The following is an 18,427-nucleotide window of genomic DNA, read 5'->3' as shown; positions in this document are numbered from 1 at the left end:
GCTACTCACCAAAATTAAATCTAAAATGGCATCCCCTCTAGTCAGTTCAGCAACTACTTAATGAAGGAATCCATCAGCTATCGCATCTAGGAAAATCTGAGCCCTATTATTATTACTAGCACTGGTCCTCCAGTCTATATCTGGGAAGTTAAAGTCTCCCATGATCATGCAGTTTATCATAAACGGGTATGCAGGGTTGGCTTCTTACGCCTTCAGAACATGTGGGAATGGTTTCAAACTGCAGCTTTCCTTTCCCATAGCAAGCAATGCTGGTTGGGTTTGCCATTTAAAAGGAAGGGCTGGGTGGATGTGCAGCACACACCTCCCCCAACCCCATTGTGTGGCTATTCTCCGGGATGATCCCTTTTAGCCAAGTGCAAACAACCCAGCACGAACAGGGTCCTTTTACTGTTCCTTTACAAAAATTCCCTTATTTCAACCAGGTGACCATGAATGATATCACTCTCCTGAGGCTAACACAGAAAGATAAAGACCAAATGTTGCTTGAATGCGACCAAAACCCAGGACCATTTGCTGCCATGCTTTGTGCTGCAATGATTTCAGACTATTTGTTACTGACTTGGCGTAGTAAAGTGTCCTACCATGGAGGAAAAAATAAGGCAGCCTCCCCAGACACCTTCTGCAAAGGCTTTCAGAGTACCTCCAGGAGAGCTTCATGGAGATGTCCCTGGAGGATTCCCACTCCATCCCCAGACACGTTAACAGACTTTTCCAGTAGCTGTACTGGCAGTGAATGCATCCCAATTCTTCAGGGCAAATCAAACATTAAATACTATTGCTTTTAAACCCTGTACTGTAGTTACAAATGTGCACTCACCAGAGCTGCCTTCTCTGGCTTCAGGATGGGGATCCTGCCTTGGGAGGGTATTGACTCCAGTGTGATGAAAAGATCCTGGTTGCTGGGGAGAATGGATTCACTGCTTGCCTGCTATGCATTCTCCTCCTCCTCTTCCTAATCCACAAAATCCTCCTTCCTGTTATGTGAGACTCCCCCTTGTAGGTGTCCACAGACACTGGTGGGGTAGTGGTAGGGTCCCCCACCCAGAATGCCATGCAGCTGATCATAGAAGCAGCATGTATGGGCCTCTGACCCGGAGCAACTGTTTGCCTCCTTTGTCTTTTGGTAGACTTGCCTGAGGTCCTTAACTTTCGCACGGCACTGCTGTTTGTCCCTGTTGTAGCCTCTCTCCACCATGCCCTGTGCGATTTTGGCATATATATTAGCATTTCTTCTTTTTGATCGGAGATTCTTTTCTCCATACATCAATCAGATCCAGTGTCTCCCTTTCGGTCCATGCTGGAGCTCGTTTGAGATTCTGGGGGGACTGCATGGTCACCTGTGCTGCTGAGCTCACCACACTGACCAAACAGGAAATGAAGTTCAAAATTTCCCGGGACTTTTCCTGTGTACCTGGCTAGTGCATCGGACTTCAAAGTGCTGTCCAGAGCGGTCACATTGTAATACTCTGGGATAGCTCCCAGAGGCCAATATCATCTAATTGAGTCTGCACCCAGCAAGGTCAAATTTAGCGCTACTCCCCTCACTGGGGAGTACAGAAGTTGATTTTAAGAGCCCTTTAGATCGACGGAAAGGGGTTGGTTGTGTAAACGCATTCATTTTAAAATCTACGTAACACGGCTAAATTCAACCTAACCCCCTAGTGTAGACCAGGGCCTACTCCTACATATCCCTTCCTCTGCAGGCACATTAGGGGAATTTAAATTACATCTCATGTGTAGGAATCCTGGAGCAATCCAGAAAAGCTCCACAACCTGGGAATGAAAGAAAATCCAGACAAATTGATAGCTCAGCTATCAACACTTCCCAGTCTTGACCCCCGTCTGGGCTCCTTAAGCAGAAACAGATGACTGTGCAGACTTCATTAAAAATATTTAACAAACTGATTTAAAAATCATTCATAACTAAAATATATTTTATATATATTACTTACACACACACACACACCTTAGTTTAGATTGTGCATCTCAATGTAAGCATGGGAATAGACAGATTGGATTGATCCAGAAGCCTTTGCACAAGTGTTTGTAAACAGGCTGCCTAGTTCCTTCTGGTATCCCACTCTGTTAGCCCTGCAGGCAAGGAAGATTGACAATTGATTTCTGATGATTCACTATAGCGGGAGTAGGGGCTGTAGCTAATTAACTCAACCAGGAATACATTGGCAGGTAGGAGTAGCATAGGATGAAATATGTACTCTGGGGTTGAGTAATCTTAAGAAGGAAGCCTGGAAGCAAGCAGGGCCAGAGAGAAGGCTTGGGCTGGAGTTCATGTTGTGTGAATTTCTTCTAAAACCAAACCCCAGGAAGGGGACAAGTTCACACACAGCATCTGTCTAGTGCATTTTAAAATGGGGAAATGCCACCTGCTCACATGTTGTTACAAATGTCACAATCAAAGTGCCTCTGAAATAGTACCCTCTCTTGCAATTGATATAATCACTGATGTAATCAATGTATACATACTATTTGCAAAGAGCAAGAGCAAACCTATACTTTGTCCAAATGATTTTATTTTTAATTAAGAAAGAGCAAAAGCAGAGAATCCGAACAGAGATGAGTCAAAACCATATTATATTATTATTAATTATTATTATTATTATTATTATTAATAATAACCATCCCCCAGCATTGGTTTGGATAAAGTAAAACCTGTCTCTGAACCATGGCTGGTTTTGGATTTTCAAACTTAAAGACTGAACTGATGTGAGCTTGCAAAACAAGTTGAAACCACCCAGCTTGACTAAAAGAAAAGGAGTACTTGTGGCACCTTAGAGACTACAAATTTATTTGAACATAAGCGTTCATGAGCTACAGCTCACTTCATCAGAACAGCTTGACTGTTATAGAAATTGGACAGAACTCAAATTTTTTAACCAAGCCACAGGTGAATGCACTGGGTGAATTTCAAAGTACTGCTCATCATCTATAAGTACAGGATTAACCACAGGCTAACACTTACTCATCTGTGTGGTTTGGGGGCACTACCCCTTAAACTGCAAGCCTTGGGCCAGCACAGAATTTGCCCCCACACACTGCCCCATTGACCTGACTGAAGCTGCCTCTCTAAATATAGAAATCAACTACACCTATGGTGAGTAGTCCCTATTCATAGTAGTAAACTTAAGCATGTTTGTAACAGGGAAGTCTAATGGTTGCAGCAGTAGCTCTCTTTAATCCCTGCTGTGCTGGTGGTCAGTTTCTTTGCTTTATCACAATGTGCATACGTTTTTGCAGGATCAGAGCCTAAGCAATCTGTGCCACTGTCATTTCAGCAACTTCTTCTCCCAATGCTGAATTCTGATTCTGAGAATTCTGAGAATGCTGATTCTCTTTTGACTGGAATAAAGTGTGCTTTTCTCTGGTTATACTTCCAGGGGGAAGGATGACCTCCTGACAGCCACTAGCCTGGGACTCAAGCCAATCTGAGTTCACTTCCTCGTTCTTCTAAAGACATCTTCTGTGACCTTGAACAAGACCTCTAGGGCCAGATCCACAAAGAGACTTAAACATTAATCATTTTGAAGGAAGCCTGGGCATCTAACTCAGCCTTTGTGGATCCCATTATTGTTGTTCCAGTGATTTTTCAGCCACCTAAAAGGTATTGCAACTCTGAGGATTGCAGTGCCTAAGTCCCTTTGTGGATCTGGGACTTAGTCTCAAAATACTAGTTTTCTTCTTGTATGTTGCATCCACTTCTCCCACTCTCTGTCTATATTGTCTATTTAGACTGGAAAGCGTTCAGGGCAGGAACTGTCTCTTACTACAAGCAAATCTACACAGCATCTGGGAGGTATAATTCCCAGGTCTTGGGTGACAAGCCCAAAGCTGTGTGCCACCACAGCCACACTGCTCTCGAGTGGGGCTGGCACATGTACGTCTACCCAAGCTACTCACGTCCCAGAGGCTCTGTAGACATACTCAGTGTGTTCATGCAGCCACTAGACCAATGGGGTCTTGCTGTTGGTTGGGGCCTCTAATAATAGCAAGCTGGTGCTAGTGTCTTAGAATGACTTGTACTACTGATAAATAACGGAATCAAATGATAATAAATAATCATAATATGGTCACCTGAGCTGGGATTTGACCAGAACCCTCACAAAAAGTTCCTTGAAAATCTTTAATGTCCACAAGTTGGCAGGGCCCTAATTTTTTCATCTCTTTCACAAGACAGGTTATTTACAACAGCCAATGATTCAGGAAGGAATTATGGGACACCTTTTTATGCATGTATATCAATTTTGCAAGCACTCCTAGAAGATTGAAAGTAGTATATATTGCTTTCTTTACAATATATCACAAGAACCAGGAGACCTGGCAGCTTGTGTGTCACAGTAAATGTAAATTTGTTTGTACCACATCAAATACCATAAATGAAAGCATTAGTTATAAAAACTGAAGTACAATTTGGTGTATTTTACTTCTTCACTCCTGCTATTAAATCCTTTTTTCCCCTTCAAAGGTACACATGTTGTGGCATAAGGAGCAAACTGTTGACAGATGGCACTGAAACTCCACAGTCCCATAATTGAGGCTTATTTTCATACATCCTTGCCAGTTTGAAATCTAATTGCCAATAAAAACAATACTGTGATATTGCCACATCTAACACCATCGTATTTCTCTAAAGATACACTTGAATCCACTTGTAAATTCTCATCTCCCAGAGCAAAACATTCCCCCCCTTCCATTTGAAAAAAGCACCATAAATCTATGTACACTCATTCAATTTTGAATGGGAAGTTACCTCCCTCCTCCCCAAAGAGCTCTCACATAGTTATTGTTACTGCCATTAGGAGAGTACTAAATATCTTTGTTTACTTAGTTGCAGCACAGATGTGCTTCCGAACATCTCCTCTTATTAAAATATGATAATGGTTAGATTGACAATAACAGTTGTTCTTATAAAAGGACCAACTAAAAAAGGATAAAATATTGCAATCTTTGCTATATTAACCACTTGCATAGCGCCCAAGGTTTCAGATAGATCTGTTGTTATTTGAACCCATTTCCAATGTGTCAGGCACTGTTCAATCGTCACAGTCCATCAGTTCCATTTCATTGTACTACTTATTCATACTGTGTTTTTTTAGAAAAATGTGATGTGCATATGAAGAAAGGCTTAAAAAGGAAATATGTACTCAAAATACTTTATTAGTTATAAAGTAGAACATGTAATGATGATTATACTAATGACCTAATACCACATTAACTGATATGTGCAAATTGTATAGCATCACTCAGCCTTGAAAGGTCCCTAAATATTTTCTACAAACTGGGTCCTGCCAAACCCTCATACACATATTTAACGTTACTATAGCGAGTATGATTTCAATTATCTCAAAAGGACTACTCACAACAATAAAATTAAGCACATGAGTAACTGAATACTTATTTGCAGGACTTGAGCCTTTACATGACCATATATATATACATACCATATACTCACCCCTGAGATGCAGTCACCTCTGGGATGGAAACAGCAAGTTTTTAAAGCCACACAGCAACTCCAAAATAATTTGGGTCAGGAAAAGAAGGAGCCTACTGTAAAATTGCCAGGGAATTTTTAGGTACTATTATTATTTGAACTGGTCGATTAATTGATTATGAATAAGTATTCAACAAATTAAGTCCCTTGTCCTGTTCATGGATCATTGGCAAGCTGATCCCACTTTCCACAAATATATTAGTTATAAGACTTTGCTGAATAGTTTATGTGAACAAATTTCTGCAAACTGCAGCAGTTCACTTTAGCAGTTCGTGGAAATACAGTCAGCAATTGGGCATCTAAGTCACATGGTATTGGTATTTGCTCCCTGATTAGATGACTGGATATTTTCAAAGAGAGAAGAATGCAAGACTTTGAGCAGGGGGTTGGACTAGATAATCTCCTGAGGTCCCTTCCAACCCTGATATTCTATGATTCTATTCTATGATTCTAAGACAAATGATGAATAGTGAGTAACGTAGCAAACATGCTTATTGGCACACAAATTAGGAAATTCATACAAAGAACTGCCATTCCCTACACACTTGTTTGAACAAAAACCCATTTTTGCAAGTGTTTGTAAATCGTCACTAATAAGGACACAAACATGGTCCAACCAAAAAGTTTTTCAGAAACTGAACAAATTTTCACAAACACTATTTTTGCAGTAAGCACCTAGCTCCAGTTATTATTCTTTGTCTATGTGCCATCATTATGCTACTTACTGTATATTGCAAAGAGGGAGAAATTGTCACGTTTCCTAGCATGGTCACACAGCTGAGAGTATCTTCATTATTAGTATGCTACGGCCTCTGCACTTCAGGAATCCAGAGTGAGACCGGGGTTATAAAGTTTAAACCGGTTTCAGAGTAGCAGCCGTGTTAGTCTGTATTCGCAAAAAGAAAAGGAGTACTTGTGGCACCTTAGAGACTAACAAATTTATTAGAGCATAAGCTTTCGTGAGCTACAGCATCCGATGAAGTGAGCTGTAGCTCACGAAAGCTTATGCTCTAATAAATTTGTTAGTCTCTAAGATGCCACAAGTACTCCTTTTCTTTTTGCAAAGTTTAAACCGCAACTCTCTTTATTAGATATATAACAAGATGGCACCTTCAGGCTCTGAACACGCAGATCTTGAGTCTGTCTGCCTTGTCCTGTGAGACACCTTTCACAATGGGATGCTCACTGGTGATTACACATGACTAATTTTAAAGAGTGTTCCTGTAGCCTTGTCAGTCCCAGGATATCAGAGAGACAAGAGGGGTGAGATAATATATTTTACTGGACCAACTTCAGCTGGTGAGAGACACAAGCTTCTGAGCTCTTCTTCAGGTCTGGGAAACTATCTTAGAGTATCACTGCTAAGTGCAAGGTGGAAGAGATTGCTTAGCATAAGTAGTAAACACATATTTCAAGGGACCATTCAAGGTGCTGTGGCCCATTAACGCTTCTCCAGTCATAGGAAGGAAAGTTCTGTCTTGTTACAATTTAAATTCTATGAATGTATCTGTAGCCAAGAAAATCTCTCTCTGTCAGGGTCACACTCTGCCAGTTCTGGCTTTCTGCATGCAACACACACAGCCAATATCCTAGCTCCAGGGAAAACCCTACTGGGTTAGCCTTAACTTGCCATGCAGCCAAGTTATTCTCTGCAGCTGTTTTTACATAAAGGGGCTGCTCACTTGTTCTGTTTAGCCTGAAAGAGTGCTTGGCACACACCTAGTGGCCTTAAAGAGGCCTGAGATTGCATCACCTGATGACAGCCATAAACATCTTTCAGTATAACAACAATATTAATCTAATTATAGATAGTCAATGCATATTGCTCTTATCCAAGTTATAGATAAAACAACATAGGAGTAATCTCAGGCGATTCACTTCCAGCATAATTAATGCAGTAAGAAAGGCAGACTCAGTGATTCTCCAGGTTTCAGAGTAGCAGCCGTGTTAGTCTGTATTCGCAAAAAGAAAAGGAGTACTTGTGGCACCTTAGAGACTAACAAATTTATTAGAGCATAAGCTTTAGAGCATAATGCATCCGATGAAGTGAGCTGTAGACTTGCGCCTGTCTGGTGCAATCTGGCCCCACTCCTGTGTGAGTGCTTCTATTAATTCAATCAGTCCAGCAGGGGTAGAAGAATACCAGGACTGAAAGAGTTACTGCAGGCCATACACTGACTATTAGACATTGGTGGGTTTCTCAGCATGGATGATTTACACTAGTCAGACTGTTACTCTTCATATGAGCCTTAACATAAATCAAATGAGAGGGACAACAATCTCTCTGGCTCTGTCATGATCAAAGCAGTACATTTCAGTTTGTCACCAGCAGATTGATGAAAAAAGAGATGCTAAGGATATTAGGCATGGAGCCAATTCCTATTTCACATACAATTTTAGAAGTTTCAATTACACACACATATTGAATCCACCATCCTGGGGTCATGTGTAAGCCTCAAGCCCAAACAAACTCCCAGATCCAATTCCCACCTCCTAACTATGGTCATTTAAAATTCAAGCACAGAGCTGAATTTTGCAATGGGACACATCAAAGCCCTAGATTCAAACACCTCCAAACTTTGGGACACTCAATATCTGAATCCAAATTTTGCAGCTTGAGATGAGCTCTGGTCGCTGTATTTTCATAAGTGAAGTTAGCGGTAAGAAGAGCCACAGATACCCTACAAGTTTTTCTAAGCTGACAGGACGGCTTGGCCGAAAGTAGGCTGAAGACGGGAACAGATGATCTTCCTGGAGTTGGATGAACCCTGGAAAGCTGTGGTTTGCTCACTCAGATGATACACCAGTGCACCCCCACAGGAGCGTCATGGAAAGGGAGACCTTCTAAGGAAGACAGATGAAGGTCACAAAGAGGGAAAAGGCTGAAGAAGTGTAATTGAGAAGGAGGCAGAGGGGCAGCCTATTGAGTGTGACAGAAGTGGGTGGGAATGCCAGAGGGCACCAAGGCTGGAACCAGGGGATCAGGGGCCATGGCACCCCCCCACAAACACACACACACTTTTTAACAAAAGAAACATAGGCACTCTCTGCGGGATATTTTAAGTATTAATTCCTCCACCACTTTGACTTTGGCCCCTCCACTTCTACAAAGGTTCCAGTGCCTGAAGGGCCATTGTCCCGTCCCCTCCCTGCTTTAAAATTGGTCTGGGAGGGAGCGCACTGTGACCTGGCCCAGTTGGCCAGCACCTGGGTTCCACTTTGCATTGAGCCACATGCCAGCAGCTGGGCCCACATCTGTTGGCTACCAAAACTGCAGCGCAGGCTCCTCTTGGTGCCAGGGACCCGCCAGGTCTGGAAAGCAGGAAGCCAAGAGCTTTGGGCTTGTCAGCAGGGAGAGTACAGTAAGAAGAGTGTGTGGAGGAGTGGAACGGGGCTCTGGGAGGGTGGGACTGGTAGGAGGGGCAGGGGCTCTCAGAGTGGGACAGAGGGACTCCCCCTCCACTCTTGCAGTCTTCCTAGTGCCCAAGCCAGAGGGCCCATTTATGCTTATGAAAACTGAGGAGCAGAAGAAGTGGATGCCTGAAGATTTCCTGTTCCCTGTCTCCTGCCAAAGCAGAAGCGCTGACAGGGGAAAGTGTGCACTGCGGGCAGGGGCTTCTCCATGCTTTATAAAGAAGAGAAGAAATAAAATCAGTTAAGGAAACTATTGTTTTTAAAGCTGGGTGTAAAACTCTTTCCTTCTGAGTAGGAGACATTCCAAACCCTCCCTGACTATTATAAAAGCAATTTTCAAAAGTTCCTATCAAAACTTTTTAACAAAGACTATAACAGGATGTCTGGTTCTCAGCCCCTACATAATATTATACTCTTACTGAGTCACCTGGATATCAGGTGCTGCAATCCTGTATAGAGACACAACCAGCATGAGGTTGATGTGTTGTGGTAAGTTAAGTTAACATTTTGTTCAATATCTTCATTAATGATCTGAATGATGGCGTGGACTGCACCCTCAGCAAGTTTGCAGATGACACTAAACTGGGAGGAGTGATACATATGCTGAGGGGTGGGAATAGGATACAGAGGGACCGAGACAAATTAGAGGATTGAGCCAAAAGAAATCTGATGAGGTCCAACAAAGACAAGTGCAGAATCCTGCACTTAGGACCGAAGAATCCCATGCACTGCTACAGACTAGGAACCGAATGGCTAGGCTGCAGTTCTGCAGAAAAGGACCTAGGGGTTACAGTGGACGAGAAGCTGGATACGAGTCAACAGTGTGCCCTTGTTGCCAAGAAGGCTAACGGCATTTTGGGCTGTATAAGTAGGGGCATTGCCAGCAGATCAAGGGACGTGATCATTCCCCTCTATTGGTGAGGCCTCATCTGGAGTACTGTATCCAGTTTTGGGCCCCACACTACAAGAAGGATGTGAAAAATTTGAAAATGTCCAGCGGAAGGCAACAAACATGATTAGGGGACTGGAACACATGACTTATGAGGAGAGGCTGAGGGAACTGGGATTATTTAGTCTGAGGAAGAGAAGAATGAGGGGGGATTTGATAGCTGCTTTCAACTACCTGAAAGGAGGTTCCAAAGAGGATGGATCTAGACTGTTCTCAGTGGTAGCAGATGACAGAACAAGGAGTAATGGTCTCAAGTGGCAGTGGGGGAGGTTTAGGTTGGATATTAGGAAAAACTTTTTCACTAGGAGGGTGGTAAAGCACTGGAATGCGTTACCTAGGGAGGTAGTGGAATCTTCTTCCTTTGAGGTTTTTAAGGTCAGGCTTGACAAAGCCTTGGCTGGGATGATTTAGTTGGGGATTGGTCCTGCTTTGAGCAGGAGGTTGGACTAGATGACCTCCTGAGGTCCCTTCCAACCCTGATATTCGATGATGAAGCTAGACCCTATGATGGGGACAACTGCAAGCCATATTCAGTGTTTGTGCACTCTGTCCAGAGCAATGTGGGAACTCCACTTGCTCACTTGGCCCTCCCTGCTTCCTTTTGGGGTATAAAAACAATGGTTTGTCTTATCCCTTGATTTGAAAAAGAAATATTTTCAAGCTGTACTTTATCTTTATTTCATGTTTGGCTGACAAGCTGATGTGTGTTTGGCTTACGACGGTACCCAGACATCTCCTAGTGTAGTATGTATGGGGCCAGATAGATTAGACAGATCACAGAAAATGTAATGCAGTCACTGTTTGACCAAATGATTTAGACACTGAAAATTGGGCAGACTTTACTGCTTTATGTGTATTCAAATCAGTTGTCCTTTTCCGGCCCTAATTTTAGCTTGTTATCCCACGACACCAGCTAAGTCAATCAGTTCTTACAATCAGGCTCCACTGCTGCTGCAGGATACAAAATAATGAAGAAAAATAGCTGGTATGCTGGAGTGAGGTAATCTGATTGGCGCTACAGAAATGTGGAATAAAAGCATAAAAGACTGGAACTTAACCCTTAGAGAGGTATCTGAGCCATGGTTTTGGATTCATATTCTCAAATATGAATATGGAGAATTGGAGGTAGGTTAGGTTCATTGTTCCAGCTTGAGCCCATTGTAGGAATATGATCAAGCCACAAAACTTGGTCCATTGTGGAGCTTGTTGAAGGGGAGAGGGTTCAGACCTCGGAGTTCAGCACCTCTTCATCTCTTGTATTCGCTTCTTTATTTAGCAATTTGTAAAACAAACATAAGCACATGTTTTAGACACACAACTAAAACAATGACAAATCACACACAGTAAGCCAACAAGAAGCTCTCAACATGCTCTTACTCTATTAACCAAGACAGTCTATAAGCAGGATTGTCTATAGCCAGCACTTCCAAACCACATCCGCCCGGCTAATCCACCACCTTCTCAAAAGGTTGGGACAACAAGGAAGGCAGTTGATTCTAGCTCTGTCTAGAGCACCAACGCAGTCAGTGGATTCTAGCTCTGTCAGACCAAGGAGACAAACAAGTTCCAGAACAAAGTCCTCCACCTAGACATACTTAAATATATAATAATACACATATGCTGCTAATTGTTCATTTGGTTGGCAGTGTGGAAACTGACAACAGTTAATGGGCTAATGGAGAGTTTGTGGTTTGTGAAACAGAAAATTATATAATCATAACAATTAAGGCTAAGAGAGACCATTAGGTTAATCTAGTCTGACCCACTGACTGAGGAAGGGTTTCATTTCCAGCATGATAGTATGTGTTCCCTGCATATTTGCTGGGCAAAAAATTTTTGACCCAGCATTTATTCATGAAAAAATGCAGTTTCAGTTTGACAAACTATTCATCAATCCAACACAAATTTACTTAATAGTTTTGGCCCATTTTTTTCAGGCTATATTCACAAAGGGACTTACACACCATTCACAAAATCAAGAGGATACAGACACCCTCACCTTGTATTCTATAGCCCTGTGATTAAAGCTCTCACCCAGGAAATAGAAGATACAGGTTCTGTTCTCTTCTCTGCTCAACTCAGAGGAGGGATTTGAACTTGGATTGCTCACATTGCAGATAAGTGCCTTAAGCACAGAGCTATAGGACAGTCTGGAATGGGAACCTCTTTTGTGGAAGCTGTTCCACTTGAATAACTAATTAAATACTCAGAGTAGAGACTGGCACCCAAGTGTCCCAGGTCCCAACTGAGTGCCCTAACCACCAGGCTATAGAGTCAGTCTCATTTGTTCTCTGGCCTGAGACCTAGAAAGATGCTCTGTTTCATAGAAGTGAGTTTTAAGGAGGGTTTTGCTGCAGTGGAATGAATATGGTCATTCAGCCATAAAGCACAGCACGGAACAAGCTTAGGAAACAAGAGTAGCTCATGGAGATGAGGCAGTATTCACTGGAGAATGACACGGTGAGATAGGAGACAGGATTACAGATTTAGTCCAGGACAGAACTGTGGAGTGACTTAACAGTCAGTACAAAGAGTTTAACTTGATGCAGAAGTCAGTGGATAATATGAAGAAGGGGAAAGATGAGATCATAGTGGCAGGCAAGGAAGCTGGATTTTTGTTTGTGTGCGCTAAAACGGTCAGCAGAGAAGTATTGAACAACGTTGCCACTTAAACTGGAATCATGAGGTTTCAGAGACAGAAAGCTGATTTATGTCAGTCTATCTGCAGACTCAGTAACATGCTGCTGCTTCATTTTACATTCAAGATGCTCTCTTTGCAACTCTAAGGGCCGGAAACTTAGTTTTGGAGGAAGCATTATGAATGTTTAAATTTTGTGGAAACTGATGGGGCCACCCAGAGAAGTGTTGATACAGACTCCAAGTGAAAATGATCCCATTCTCTGAAGTACTTGGGTATTTTACCTGAACAGGCTTAGTCATACCTTTTTAAAATGGATTAACAGTGCATGAAACTGACATGATAGTGATCAACAGTGGGTGTATAATAGAACAGGTCTTGCCCTCACTAGGTTCAGGAACTTCAAAACATAATGAAGACATCCCTGCAATGTATCATGCCACAAAATTATTATGGGTAAACTGAGGCACAGAGTGGGTAAGCGACTTTCCTAAAATTACAGTCATACAATGAGCAACTGGCAGATTTGGGATTAGAACCCAGGAATCCTGACACTCAGTCCTCTAGTGCCACTGCCTTCTGAGCAGATGCTGACTGGAAAGAGAAAACTGAAAGAAAAAACAGTTTATTGGTAGAATAAGTGCAACATATGTCATAGGAACTTTCAATTAAATATCACTGTGACTGAGGAAGCGGGGGGAACTCTGTATGAACTATAAATGGGGGAACCCTGAGTCTGAAAAACATGCCATGGACAATGTCAAATAGACGAGCTATTTATTTTAGTTCATCAACATATCTAGAGACAGTCTTTCCCTTGTCAGAGTTAGCTGAGGGTAGTATTTATCCAACAAGTTTCAAAGGAGATCAGCAGCAAAGACTGTATCTTTAGATGAGAGCATCAGGTAAGATGCTGACCCAGGACCAAATGTTTAAATATCCAGCCACCATGTGCTATGTTAAATACAGTATTTCCCAGTGTATGAAGAAAAAAAACACAAATGATTGTATTTCCACTTGTATATAAAATGCAATTATTTTTTATCTTAGCCTGTGTGATTTGGGGGGGTTATAGCTTAATAGAACAAATTAATTTTATAACAGACTCTGCAGTTAATAGCACCATTTACATTCTCCTCTGTATGAATGATGAAGCGTAAACTAATTAATGCTTGGAATAACTGTGACCCTATCAGTGTGGAGGTGGGGAAGGGGGTTCTGAATAGTAATGCATCATTATCAGCTAAATCTTAACATCTGTTTATTAAATCAATTCAGTACCAGTCAAATGCTATTAATGTCACCTGCATTGTTTTCCTAAGTTCAAATTCAGTCAAACACTGGATTGCCTGTACATGTGATACAGAGCTGTCCCCCCAGAGCCTAATTAGTGCTACAGCCCTGAATACCAAAATCCAGACAGTAGATTCAGTACTGGCTACAGCAGACACACTGGACACTTGTTGGACAAGTTTTTTCTATAACTCTGTTGGCACAGAGCATAACTCTTTTCTGCCAGCTTCTCTACAGAAGAGCTGCTCCTTGAGAGTAGTTAAAAGCTACCTATGTATTCACATACACACACATACACTTTACTTGGTGGAATAAATTATCCATTTCAGGTGCTAGGGTTTTGTAATCACTTTGGATTTTTGTTTTTGCAAGACAAACTACAAGTTCTTTACAACAACAGGAAGATAATGTATTCCTTGCCTCTTTTTTTTTTTTTTTTTGGTAGTATCTATCTTTTTCTTCAAAGTGAAAGAATATTCAGTTTCAGTTTCTATCTCAGAGATCAGTGCTGCAAAAATCTATTTCTGGAGCATTTTGATTTTCCCAATTTCCCCCATGCTGCCCCAGTAGCTTTTGTCTGTCAATTTGGGGGGCTTGTCACTACAAGAGAAGAGCATCCAAACCAGCAACACTGGAAAACAGTAGACAAGAAAAAACACACGCTGTGATTTTAAGATCTTTCTAAGACTGTTGCTGCTTTCTGTTGCATCTAAATTTTAAAGATAATCATGTTTCTAATCTATTCTGTTGCAGAGAGCCTTCACAATATGCGTTTAGCTCTGTGGGCAGAATTGATTCCCCATCAAATGTGTTCAATCTGCAAATTAAAAGATAGTTGGCTTTTTCCCCCAAAACTGTAATCTCACCCTGGGATCCAAAACCCAAATAAAGATCTTGATAGCAAATTCTGCCCTCATTCCACCTGGGCAGCTCTATAGTCTTCCCTCAAAGACATCTGTTCAACCCTATCAGCAGCAGCAAGGCTATGCAGGTATAAATAGAACATGGTTAAAAATTGTGAGATTATGCAGGAGCAGGACTAAATTCTAGCTCCTTCTCTTAGAACTGTGCTAGTTTATCAGCACCAGCAGGAATTTTTTAAGAAGTCACGCATCACTATAGTGAGCAACCATGGCTCTGAAGTCACATGGGGAAGAGATCAATTGAGTAAGAAGATGTCATTTTTGCAGCATCACTTTCCAAAGGACAGGTTTCAGAGTAGCAGCCGTGTTAGTCTGTATTCGCAAAAAGAAAAGGAGTACTTGTGGCACCTTAGAGACTAACAAATTTATTAGAGCATAAGCTTTCGGAAATGCATCCGATGAAGTGAGCTGTAGCTCATGAAAGCTTATGCTCTAATAAATTTGTTAGTCTCTAAGGTGCCACAAGTACTCCTTTTCTTTTTCCAAAGGAGAATCTCACTTGTAAAAGCTAACAGTGTTGTGTTCTTACATTGACACAGCACTTTTCCTTAAAACAAAAGGACACCAAACTCTTCTAAGATCAAAAGCATATAATAAGGTCTTCCCATCACCAACATGCAACCGTCTTTAAGGTGGGGCATCAGAAGTTTGGGTTTGGGAAGCACCTCTTGTATTTGGTGGTAGATGCATATTGTTAACCTGGGTGTTGGGATATGTAAGGGTTAAGTAGAGACCTGGGAAACCGCTGGTGCACTGATATGGTATTTGAGAATAAAGTCGCAGGCAGGCACCATTTCTTCCCTTGATAGATAAGTGTCATCCCTTGCCCTCCCTTTCAGCTTGTTGGGGATAGATAAGCTCACAACTGCATAAGGAATGTGGGGATATAAAAGATACTTTTTGTGTAGAACAGTATTATATCCCCCTCCCTTCCTTTTCCAGGTACATAAATGAGCTCAGGATCATGGCTCCTTCCTCCCACCCTGTGAACTGCTGATTAAGGGAACTTGTGGCTACAATTACTGCAAAAATGTATTTTCAAGGTAAAAATGTCTGTATAATATGTGTAATGCTGTAAATAGTAAATAGGGGTGGGTATAATCATAATATAGGTGTTCATATTACTTAATAAGGGGTTTGGAGATGTTGAAGCAAATGTAGGCATTTACATACTAATTTAGATTTAAAAAGAATATGCTGTAACTAATCCAGTATTTACTTGACAATTGGGTCAAGGGGAACAAGTATCGCAATAAAGAAGGAGCAGGTTGACCCAGAGGTGGATGAGAGTACAGGCTTCTTCTTCTAACACTGGGGAGTCAAAGATGACTAAGATGGGATTCATTCCTCCCTGCCTCTTTCATCTCCCCACTCTTTCTCCTCTGGACCTTCCACTCTCCTCCCAGTCACAATGTGAACAGGGGCCTCGTGCTGTCCACCTGGGTTCCAACTAATTTTGAGCATGCTAGGCCAGTCACTTTACAGTCAACAGGGTGCTCAAAATCAGAAGGCTTTGCAGTATCAGTCCCTGAGCCATCCAAATCCTTTCCCCATGCCTCTGCCCATTATCTGGCCTGTTTATAGCATTGTTCTAAAATAGCTATGAAATATCCATCACATATTATTATGAATTTATTTTCATCCAAGTAAATTAAATGTAAGGAGTACTGCAGGAAGGACTGGATCTTTTTTTTAAAAAGTGAGAAATTGGATTTTAATCTAAAATATTTTCTCTGAAAGTATCTGCTTTCCCTACATTTTCATCAGAAAAACAAAAAACAAAAGTTGGTTGAAAATTCTGTGATTGCCAAAAGCTGGAAAATGTCAGTTTTTGGACAGTAAATCAAAAATTTTCACTGAAAAAAAAATAATTTTCGCATAAACTTTCCACGAGGGGGGACTTTTTCCACACTCAGCTCTAACTGCATGGACTGATCAGAGACTCTGGCAGCACCAAGACACATTGGGTCAAATCCAGGACTCCACTGAGTTCTACCTGGTAGGAATTTGGTCCATTAAGTTAAGGAGCGAGTGTAACCATAGGAAATACCCAATCTGAGCTTCCCCTTAAATAGAGCTAATTGAAAGCATATTTTACATGGAACATGCTTTGTAAAATATAGAAAGATGTTAGCTGAGGAATCAAATGCAGTATGATGAACAAAAAATGGCTGGTACATGTAAACATGACAAAATCCCATTGGTAGGAAAATACCTGTATGAAGGACAACATTCTGCCCTGACTTACACCTAGTGCAAGCCCCGCTGATTTCTGTAGAGTTGAACTGGGTGTAACAGGGCAGAAAAGGGTCCTATGAGCTTATATTATTGATATGGCGGGAGGAAATATAGCAAAATGAAGAGAGATGGGGAAAGACAGACAACATGGCTATGAATCAAAGGGGTAGCCATGTTAGTCGGTATCCACAAAAACAACGAGGTGTCCAGTGGCACCTTAAAGACTAGCAGACTGGCTATAAAGTTACTTGGAATGAGATCAGGTGCAACTAAGGAGGGTGTGACCGGAATCCCAGAGGGGGCCAGCTGAAGTCACTCAGTTACGGTGAACTGCAAAGAATGGGGCAAATAATCTCCAAAACTGGTGGATATTTTCAATACTTAGATTTACCAAGACAGCATAAGACAGTTTCTTTATTACCTCACTGGTTGCCCAGAAACCAACACAGTTCCCTTAAAGTAACCCAGCCTCAGGCCTCCATCCAGGTACCCAAGTCAAATATGATGAAGATTTCTTAAAATCTTATTCCATCATATAAAAGAAAAGGTTCTACCAATCCCAAAGGATTGGACACATTACCTCCCAGGTTAATGAATATTCCAGATCTTACCCAAATACACACTAATTCTTATTAACTAAACTAAAATTTATTAAAAAACCAAAGAGAGAGTATGGTTAAAAGATCAATGTACATACAAACATGAGTTCAATTCTTGAGGTTCAGATTCATAGCAGAGATGGAGAGCTTTGTAGTTGCAAAGAGTTCCTTTAGACTTTAGTTCATAGGTTATAGTCCAATATCCAATATCATATTCAGGGTGTACCAGCTTAACTAAGATTTCATCTTATGGCTTAAGCTTCCCCTGATGAAGCTTAAGCAGATCTGATATAAAAAGGATTAGGACCCAAGGATCTTTTATATAATTTCAGGTCTTCTTTGACAAGTTGGAGTCTCTCGGGGAACAATAGGTAAGCAGCGCATCTTTGAAGTACGTCCATCACTAATACTTAGCTATACATTATAAATTATAGTATAAAATATAAATTAACATAAGACAACCGCCTGTTCCTCCACCATTCACCGATAATTTGCTATACATTTCAAAGAGAGATTAATAGAGAGATCTCTTGTGTTTACACTTCATTTAAATGTTAGGATGTTCTTTTGATCTTTAAATTATCAGAATACAGCATAGACAGGGACTGTTGATTACATTGTTGACCACTACCCCTACATATGTAAATGCACAAAAACACAAACGTTGTCTCCCCACGTCTTTAAGGGCTGAATTTGAGTAATTTATTTTGCAGGATGTTTAACCCTTTCTGGCCATGCGTCACAGAGGGTGACACATATTAGCATGCGATGACCTTACTGTAATACACTAGTATCTAAAGCCACTATCCTGTATCCCTTTATGCCCCCTTAATTCCCATTGACTTA

Source organism: Dermochelys coriacea, chromosome 7 (assembly GCF_009764565.3).
Source record: "Dermochelys coriacea isolate rDerCor1 chromosome 7, rDerCor1.pri.v4, whole genome shotgun sequence".
Classification (NCBI taxonomy): Eukaryota; Metazoa; Chordata; order Testudines; family Dermochelyidae; genus Dermochelys; species Dermochelys coriacea.
The sequence above is the reverse complement of the archived record's forward strand: the minus strand, read 5'-3'. Positions refer to the sequence as shown.